Genomic DNA, 9,065 nt, shown 5'->3' with positions numbered 1-9,065 from the left:
TTAGCAAAACCGCAAAAAATCTGCGGCAAAATCCGGTAAGTGCTCACATAGCCTAAGACGGTCTCATCCCACATTATGTCCTCCTTGGTGATCCGGTAATCTAACTTTGAATCAGAACAAAAAAGCTACAACAACATCTATAAAGAATACTCAGATACACATGATATACGCTGACTTCTTTATTTACTTCATCCAATTTGTGTAATATAGAAGTTTCCATTAGAAGTCAGGACAATATTTTATGTGGCCCTGATGATGATGATGACAGGGGGCCTTGACTCATGAAGAGTTGGCCTTCAGCACTCAGGAAAGGAAAAACCCCCAGTGGAGGAAACCTTTAGGGAACCATGGCTAAAGGAGAGCCCTTCCCTTGGGCTTTATATGTCCAATGGTGAGAGCAGAAACCGAGCCCGGAATCTGCCTCTAGATGCAGCAGGAAAGTCACTTGTATTGTGACTACATCTGTCTGCGGAAAGTCCAATATTATATCCATGTGTGAGCGCAGAAACCGAGCCCGGAATCTGCCTCTAGATGCAGTAGGAAAGTCACTTGTATTGTGACTACATCTGACTGCGGAAAGTCCGATAAAAGTCATATTCATGGTTGAGCGCAGAAACCGAGCCCGGAATCTGCCTCTAGATGAAGCAGGAAAGTCACTTGTCTGTGACTACATCTGACTGCGGAAAGTCCAGTAAACGTCATATTCATGGGTGAGCGCAGAATCCGAGCCCGGATCTGCCTCTAGATGCAGCAGGAAAGTCACTTGTATTGTGACTACATCTGACTGCGGAAAGTCCGGTAAGTGTCATGTCCAGTGGGTGGAGGCAGAGACCGAGCCCGGAATCTGCCTCTAGATGCAGCAGGAAAGTCACGTGTATTGTGACTACATCTGACTGCGGAAAGTCCGGTAAGTGTCATGTCCAGTGGGTGGAGGCAGAGACCGAGCCCGGAATCTGCCTCTTGAAGACCTCGCTTTGCCTCACCTGTAATACATGATCAAAAATAAGAAAAATAGTTAGAGATAAATAAATACATGGATGTATATGATAACGAGCAAGAATCATTATTCCTAGTATACGATAACGAGCAGGACAGTCAGGAAGATTATGTCCTCCATCAGATCAGCGTCTCTCAAACTGTAAAGGGGGCTTTACACGGTAGCGATATCGCTAGCAATTTCTAGCGACAGCGACCGTGTAAGTACCCGCCCCCGTCGCGCATGCGATTGTTTGTGATCGCTGCCGTAGCGAACATTATCGCTACGCAGCGTCACACATACTTACCTGGTCGGCGTCGTCGCTGTGACTGCCGAACAATCCCTCCTTCAAGGGGGTGGGACGTTCGGCATCACAGCGACGTCACCGCAACGTCACTAAGCGGCCGGCCAATCAAAGCGGAGGGGCGGAGATGAGCAGGACGTAACATCCCGCCCACCTCCTTCCTTCCGCATTGGGGCCGGCGGCAGGTAAGGAGACGGTCCTCGCTCCTGCGGTGTCACACACAGCGATGTGTGCTGCCGCATGAGTGATGAACCACGACGCTAAACAACCCTTACCGATTTTTGACTTTGGGACAACCTCTCCATGGTGAACGATTTTCACCATTTTTGAGGTCGCCTAAGGTCGCTGGTAAGTATTACACCCTGCGATATCGTTAATGACGCCGGATGTGCGTCACTAACAACTTGACCCCGGCGACCAAACATTAACGATATCGTAGCGTGTAAAGCCCCCTTTAGGCTGGAGGCAGCTGGGGGAACAATTTCCTTAGAAGTGATGGTGTGCTGCACAGTCCGTTCTATGACTGCAGAAATATTTAATTTTGAAACATTGTTGGTCATTTTGTAGTTATTCTAACATTATATTATTACAGTGGAACCTTGGTTAACGAGAACAATCCGTTCTGGGAGTGCTTGTTAACCAAGTTACTCGTTCAGCAAAGCAAGAATTCCCATAGGAAATCATTGGAATGCAGACAATTCCTTCCACAACTTGTTAAATGTCCCATCCTGGTCCCCTATTGTGCCATTCCACACATGTACAAACACGTACAAACACACACAAACACACACAAACACGCACAAACACGCACAAACATGCACAGATTATGCTCACCTTACCTTCCATTCCCTCGCCGGTCTCCTGGAACTTGCAGTTCGCCCGTACAAGACGTGTATCGGGTAACCAAGGCGACCGATGCCGCACCTTCCGCACTCAGCGCGCTGATGTCAAAGGCAGGAGACGCTTGCCTCTGATTGGCCAGCACGCTGCCTTTGAGTAGCGCCTGACAGGGGAAGTTCCTCCCTCATCGCGATGGTTACCAGATACACATCCTGTGGAGGGAGGACCTTCCCCTGTCAGGCGCTACTCAAAGGCTGAAGGTCCGGCATCGGACCAGGAAGCCGGCGAGGGAACGGAAGGTAAGGTGAGCATAATATGTGTGTGTGCGCATGCGTGCGTATTTGTTTGTGTGTGTTTGTGCGTGCTTGTGTGTGCTTGTGTGGACTGCAAGAGCGGGTTAGAGCGCGGTGGATGTATGGAACCGGAAGTGTGTGCGGTGAGTATTTTGCTTGTACAGCAAGGCTTTCTCGTAAACCGAGTTACAAATTTACAGAAAGCCTTGCTCTTTAGGCGAAATACTCGCTAACTGGGTTACTCGTTATGCGAGGTTCCACTGTATATTGGGTTTATGAGATAACACTGAGAAATATTTTTGATATTAGTATGGGCTTTAACTATGCATGGTGATGCCCAGGCACCACCCATGGTCTTTCTGGTGAGGCCTAGGCACAACCCATGGTCTGTCTGGTGAGGCCCAGGCACCACCCATGGTCTGTCTGGTGAGGCCCAGGCACCCCTCATGGTCTGTCTGGTGATGCCTAGGCACTAGGCATTAGTTTGGTGTGTCTAATGAGGAATGAGTAGAAAAAATGGACAACTTCAATTTATGTTAAAACATTACATATATCATAAAACATATAGGCAGAATCCAAAAGTCATAAGAACTTACCAGGGCAGGAGGTCTCCGTCCTTTGTTCTGAAGTACGCATAAAGGTCTACCAGAAGGCGCATGTTCATGCACTGGCAAGTGATGGTGTTTGTTGGAGGAGGTAGAATATATTCCATGTCCTCTTCTCCTTCTGTAAAACACATTGTTTATAAATATTAATGGACAATTATTCTACTTTATTCCCGGTGTGGAAACTATTAGAAATTATTAGAAATTGCTCAAAATGAAGAAAATAAACTTACCGTCAAAGGAGGTGACCACGTCCTCATCTGGCATGCTGATATCTACATCAGGGGGGCCAGACACAGGGCTCTTGGTCTCCTCAAGGATATCTGTATTTTCAGTCTCGGGTCCATGAGGAGCATCATCAGTAAGAATCTGTATTTTGTCCTCATGTTCTCCTGTAACACAGAATATTGAAATCAGCATTAATAAAATAAAAAGCTTCTACGTGTTTCTTGTAGACAATTTCCTTTATATCTAGGATTCAGTCACTGACGGGATTTGGATTCAGAGACTATTTTTCTCTTAAAATGTTGTTACTCCATTAAATGCATTTTGTAATATGGAAAGACACAATCCAGAATGTCCTCAGTTTAAGTAACTGACTTCATGTGTCCAGTCGGGGGTTGGAGACCCAGAAAATATTAGAAATTGCTTAAAATGAAGATATAATTAGCTTACCGTCAGCGGAGGTGACCCAATCACAGCCGTCCATTACGGGTGTCCAGGCCCAATCACCGGATAGATATTCCAGGTGATACTCGGGCAGTTCTTGGGTATGTCTAAAGAGGAAGGAGTAGAAGAGTTTGAGAACCCCTGCTCTAGATAATAAATACTGAAATTATGCTAAAATGTTTACCTCTAAATTGCCCAATTTCTAATGTATCCCAGTACCTGTTTTTGTCAAAACTACATATTTCATAAAACATTTTATATATATATATATATATATAAAATATATATATATATATATATATATATATATATATATATACACAGAAGAATACAGACATATAAGTGGTAAGAACTTACTGTGGTTGGAGGTCACAGTCCTTTTTGTCGTCAGACATTGAGCCTTCTGATCCAATCATGTCCGTTCCTTGTCCAAAAAGTGTCTTGTAACTTGGAAGCGGAGGAGGAGATGGAATTTTTACCATGTCCTCTTGATGTTCTGTAAAACACATTAGACCCGATACATTATTGGTGTCGTATTTTTTATTTAGTTTTCCTGGTATTTTTCAAAGGTGTTTTTGCGCCACATTCTTGAAAATGGCGCAGGTGGTTCATACATTTTGTGAAAAACAAACAAGAAGTCCTTTTTTGGCCTGTGACTTGGTTTGCCATTCTATACACACTTTACAAAATGATGTAAATATTGCGCCACAATTTCAGGCAAACATAAAATGTCTCCGGGAGGGGATGGAGTACGGAATAGATGATTGATGAATCAGAAAATAATATCTAGAAACCAAAAACCCGGCCCCTAATGGTGAACATAAAACCAGGCAAACACATTTAAAGTAGACTTTAAAAGGGCATAAAACAAAATGAGAATTAGGCAAAAAAATGGGAAAAACACCAAAAAACAGAAAAGTAATTGGCGCCAATAAGGTCAATTCTTTATAAGATTATCTGTTAATTTAATGAAAAATGATTCTACTTCATTGCCGGCCTAGGGCGAAGACCCAGAAAATATTAAGAAACTGATTCAGGCACCACTCGAGCATTGTTTTTCTCTCCGCTGGAGTGGTGCTTTAAATGTAAGTCCCCCGCGTTGTGTCTTATACCCACCTGCCGCCATCTTCATCTTTTTCCGGGGGCTCTCCGATCGGTAGCTCCAGTGTTTCATGGAGCGCACTGGAGGTCACAAGACAATGTAAGTCTATGAGAGCCTTGTTCTGGCTCTCAGGGGTACTTTGCACGCTGCGACATCGCAAGCCGATGCTGCGATGCCGAGCGCGATAGTTCCCGCCCCCGTCGCAGCTGCGATATCTTGTGATTGCTGCTGTAGCGAACATTATCGCTACAGCAGCTTCACATGCACTTACCTGGCCGGCGACCCGCCTCCTTCCTAAGGGGGTGGGTCGTGCGGCGTCACAGCGACGTCACACGGGAGGCGGCCAATAGAAACATCCCGCCCACCTCCATCCTTCCGCATTGCAGCCAGGACGCAGGTAGGAGATGTTCCTCGCTCCTGCGGCTTCATACACAGCGATGTGTGCTACCACAGGAACGAGAAACAACATCGTACCTGTCGCTGCACCGGCATTATGGAAATGTCGGACCCTACACCGATGATACGATAACGACGCTTTTGCGCTCATTAATTGTATCAAAAAGGATTTACACACTACGATATCGCCTGCGACGCCGGATGTGCGTCACTTTCGATTTGACCCCACCGACATCGCACCTGCGATATCATAGTGTGCAAAGCCCCCCTCAGTGTTGCATAATGTCTGAGTGGCGCAAAGCCACCGGAAGGGGAGTATGAGAATGGGGCAGGGACTTACATTTAAAGCTCCACCCCAGCACTGAAAAAAATGCTGAAAGAAATTGCTCAAAGTGAAGATGAAATAAACTTACTGTCAGAGGCGGTGACCACGTCCTCATCTGGCATGCTGATTACATCAGGGGGGCCAGAGGTGGTGACCACGTCCTGATCTGGCATGCCAATTATTTCATCAGGGGGGCCAGAGGCGGTGACCACGTCCTCACCTGGCATGCTGATTATTACATCAGGGGGGCCAGGCACAGAAATCTTGGTCTCATCAAGGATGTCTCCATTTTCAGTCTTGGATCCATGAGGAGCTTCATCAATAACAATCTGTATTTTCTCCTCATGTTCTCCTGTAACACAGAATATTGAAATCAGCATTAATAAAATAAAAAGCTTCTGTGTTTCTTGTAGACCATTTCCTTTATGTATCGGGTTCATTCACTGCCGGGATTTGGATTTGTAAATAATTTGTTTTCCTAAAATGTTATTTTTCTATTACCATATTTTTCGTTTCTTAAGACGCACGCCAAATTTAGAGATAAAAAATGGTGAAAAAAAAATATATACTCCGGTGTTGTTTTACCAAAGAGGGGGTGGCAGCGGTGGTGGAGTGGAGTCAAAGGAGACAGGGGCGGTGCTGGTGGGGTCTGTGCTGGCAGCGGAAGCTGCGGTGAGTGTGTGGAGCAGGTGTGTCTCAGATGCTCTGTCGGCGGTCTGGGCTTCAAAGAAATGGCGCCCGTAGAGGCACATGCGCAGATGGAGCTCTCAGCTGAAAGCTCCATCTGCACACACACTGACTCCAGGCGCCATCATTTGAAGCCAGAGCATCTGGAACACCCGCCGCATAGCCACCACAGCTTCCGCTGCCAGCACAGCCACCGCAGCTCACACAGTCAGCCACCCGCCCACACAGAGAGGCAGCCGGCCGTCGACAAAGAGAGGCACCTGACCATCCGCATTGACAGCCCCCAGAACCCCAGAAGCCAATTCTCCACATCCCGGTAAGCTATATTTGGATTTTAAGATGCACCCCTCATTTTCCTCCCAAATTTTTTAAAGGAAAAGTGCATTTTATAATCCGAAAAATACGGTAAATACATTTTGATATATTGAAAGAAACAAACCAGAATGTCCCCAGTGACAGTAATGGACGCCCCGGACTGCTTCCATGTAATGTAAAAGCCGGCAATAACTGCCTGTATGTATATAGAGATTAACCCTTTCAGGAATAGGGAATTTTTAATTCTTACACTTTTGTCTACGTCCGTCCGGTTAAATTGATACCAGTTTTGTGCTTTAATTGCAGATTATTGCATTTTTTTTGTGCAGTGAGGGAACTAAAAATGCAATTCTCTCTATTTCATTTTTTTTTCTTTTTTTATGGTATTTACTGATTAGATAATAAATTCTATATTTTAGTAGATCGGACTATTACAAATGTGGCCATACTAAATACGTATATTTTTATTTTTTTTCCTTTCTGTATTTTTAACAGAGAAGTGGGGAAGAATTGAACGTTTCGGTTTGTATTCATTTTTTGTGTTAAAATCTTTTTTTTTTTCTTTATTTCTTACAATATTTCTTTGTCCTCTCAGGGGACTTGAACCTGCAATGATTTAATTGCTTATACTATATCCTGTAATACCATGATACTGCAAGATCTAATGATAACCCTGTTCTCCTAGGTAGCTCAATATTTGGCTGAACCTCACAAGAGGACTAAGATGACAGCGACAGGGGTCTTTAAAGGACCCCTGGCTGCCATAGTAAACTATCAGTCACCCACGATAGCAATGCAAGGGATAATGGGAGCTATTTATTTGCAAAAGATCAGCATTTAAATGGTTAACAGCTGTGTCGGGAACTGGACTCTAAAGGGTGCTTTACACGCTGCGACATCGCTAGCGATCTCTTTAGCAATGTAACATGCCAGATCGCACATACGATTTACCGAGATCGCACATGTGACCGGTGCTACAAAAAATGACCTATGTGCGATCTCGGCAAATCTTATCTGCGATCTGACGTGTCACATCGCTAACAAGATCGCTAGTGATGTCGCAGCGTGTAAAGCACCCTTAACTGCGGCTGTAAGAGATAAATGCCAGCTATAGAGTATAGCCAGTACCTGCCATGTGTAAGGGAGCTCAGCTCCTGAGCCCCCCGAATGTCAGCTATAGAGTATAGCCGGTACTTGCCGCGTGTGGAGGGAGCTCGGCTCCTGAGCCCCCCGAATGCCAGCTATAGAGTATAGCCGGTACCTGCCGCGTGTGGAGGGAGCTCGGCTCCTGAGCCCCCCGAATGCCAGCTATAGAGTATAGCCGGTACCTGCCGCGTGTATAGCTTGGCTGCTGAGCCCCCCGAATGGCAGCTATAGAGTGTAGCCGGTACCTGCCGCGTGTATAGCTCGGCTCCTGAGCCCCCCGAATGCCAGCTACAGAGTATAGCCGGTACCTGCCGCGTGTATAGCTCGGCTCCTGAGCCCCCCACACACCTGAGAAGCCCTTCCCCGGCTGTGATACAATGTCAGATGTATAAAGATGTATTTACCTTTTGGTTTGCTGCCGCTGCACTCTTTATCTTTGTAGGAATACCAAACCTTTACTGTGTACTCATGTTCTGTAACACAGAATATTGAAATAAATCAGTATTAGTAAAATGTCTCCGGCCGTGATCCAATGTCTCATATGTAAAGATGTATTTACCTCTTGGTCTGCCGCTGCACTCTCGCTTTTTGTAGGAATGCCATAGGCTGTAAAAGTCGCCGTAGTATTCTCTATTTTTGTCGGCGTGCCATAGACCTTCCTCATCTCTTCTGGATTTGTTGTTTTTCCGAAGTCTGTAAAATGGTAAAATTGAAGTCATATTGTGAATTATAATGAAAAGTGATTTCTGCACAGGGTAATAACACATTTTACATGACATGTTCCTCTCAGGAGAATTATCACCATTCAGTCACGTCAATCAACATTTATTCTTCATTATCTACATAAAAGTCTGTTCTGCCCCATCAGTCCCCGGGCTCCAGTCTGGAGAGACCCTAGAAGTCTGCCCTGGAGCGGGGCCTGGTCCAGCCACCTCTTCTGATTGGGAAGAGCCACAATGTCCTCTGGACTGCGGCTCATGTCCTGGTATTGGGGAAGAAGCATCGGATGCACACAGGGAGCAGGAAGTCCCCAGCGCTCCGCTCCGGGGGCCTCAGGCACTGACATGGCCTCTGGACCAGGGTCCTGCACATGGTTTTCTAGTCTACACATAAATGTCCCCAATACTGGAGTGACCTGAAGATGAGACATTTCTCCTCCAGACTCCAGTGTGGCCCATAAATCATTCCTTACTATACTTACCTATAGATGAGGGTAGAGATGGCAGCAGCCGTTATCACAATGACAAAGACAATGGCTGCGATAGCAATAATAACCATCAGATCCTGAGAATTATTGGGAAGGACGATGTTATCCCCTGAAAGAGAAAAAGAAAGAACAGAAGTGATCAGATAACCCTTCACCAGATAAACTGTGTAATATCTTCACATAGAAATCTGCTTATTTCT

At 45.5% G+C, this 9,065-nt stretch overlaps 1 long non-coding RNA gene across 1 annotated transcript; it reads right to left on the bottom strand.

Moving 5' to 3' along the window:
* Positions 1-398: 398 nt before the first annotated feature.
* Positions 399-3,394, bottom strand: LOC142246153 (uncharacterized). Its single transcript, XR_012724881.1, has 3 exons — positions 3,252-3,394; positions 3,010-3,139; positions 399-983 (listed from the first exon to the last, which is right to left on the bottom strand). It is a non-coding gene; the product is annotated as an uncharacterized LOC142246153 (long non-coding RNA).
* Between the last annotated feature and the right edge of the window lie 5,671 nt (positions 3,395-9,065).

Source organism: Anomaloglossus baeobatrachus, chromosome 7 (genome assembly GCF_048569485.1).
Source record: "Anomaloglossus baeobatrachus isolate aAnoBae1 chromosome 7, aAnoBae1.hap1, whole genome shotgun sequence".
NCBI classification, from domain to species: domain Eukaryota; kingdom Metazoa; phylum Chordata; class Amphibia; order Anura; family Aromobatidae; genus Anomaloglossus; species Anomaloglossus baeobatrachus.
Note: the sequence above shows the minus strand (reverse complement) of the source record. Positions and strands in the feature narration are given on the sequence as shown.